The 672-nt window shown below is 52.8% G+C and overlaps 1 non-coding gene across 1 annotated transcript; it reads right to left on the bottom strand.

The window, feature by feature from the left end:
* Positions 1-72, bottom strand: trnap-agg (transfer RNA proline (anticodon AGG)). The gene has a single exon. It is a non-coding gene; the product is annotated as a tRNA-Pro (tRNA).
* Between the last annotated feature and the right edge of the window lie 600 nt (positions 73-672).

The following is a 672-nucleotide window of genomic DNA, read 5'->3' as shown; positions in this document are numbered from 1 at the left end:
GGGCTCGTCCGGGAGTTAAACCCGGGACCTCTCGCACCCTAAGCGAGAATCATACCACTAGACCAACGAGCCACAGCAGCACTTACCATTTCAATCTGTCAGCGAGCTTGAGGATGGGGAGAGGCGCCATTCGCTCGTCCAGTCAGACCTTCATCAATAAGTCAAGAAAGCTGCAATTACACGACTGCCTTGCAGACGAAGGGCAGTGAACTGTGCCCGGTAAGAGGGGAACAAGCGGCACTAGGTGACGCCGAGGCATAAGTCCCAGCAAGGGGGGTTGGCTTGTATGGTACAGCGCTTGCTTTGCATGTGGGAGATAGCAGGATCAATTCCCGCATCCTCCAGGTGTGTGCTTAGAGCTTGATGTGCCGAAAGGTGTCTTTTAGCCTGTGGTCCCGCCTTACATGGAGAGCATCGTGCAGCTGTCAAGCGTATCGCAGCCACGCCCCCTTTTCATCTTCTCTCTGGCTTAAGCGTCACTCCTCCCCTCTCTCTTGACATTTCATGTCAGCATGTCAGAAGTCCGAGTGACATTTTTAATGGCTGAGTGAGGGCACGATGCTGAAGCAGAGAGGCCACTTCAGCCACAGAGACTTGTGCTAGGTGAGATCTGAAAGACGGACTCGCAACAGAAACAGACCAAAAATGTATCGGTGAGATCAAAAGGCAAAT

Source organism: Lepisosteus oculatus, chromosome 14, assembly GCF_040954835.1.
Source record: "Lepisosteus oculatus isolate fLepOcu1 chromosome 14, fLepOcu1.hap2, whole genome shotgun sequence".
In the NCBI taxonomy this organism is placed as follows: domain Eukaryota; kingdom Metazoa; phylum Chordata; class Actinopteri; order Semionotiformes; family Lepisosteidae; genus Lepisosteus; species Lepisosteus oculatus.
The sequence above is the reverse complement of the archived record's forward strand: the minus strand, read 5'-3'. Positions and strand labels throughout refer to the sequence as shown.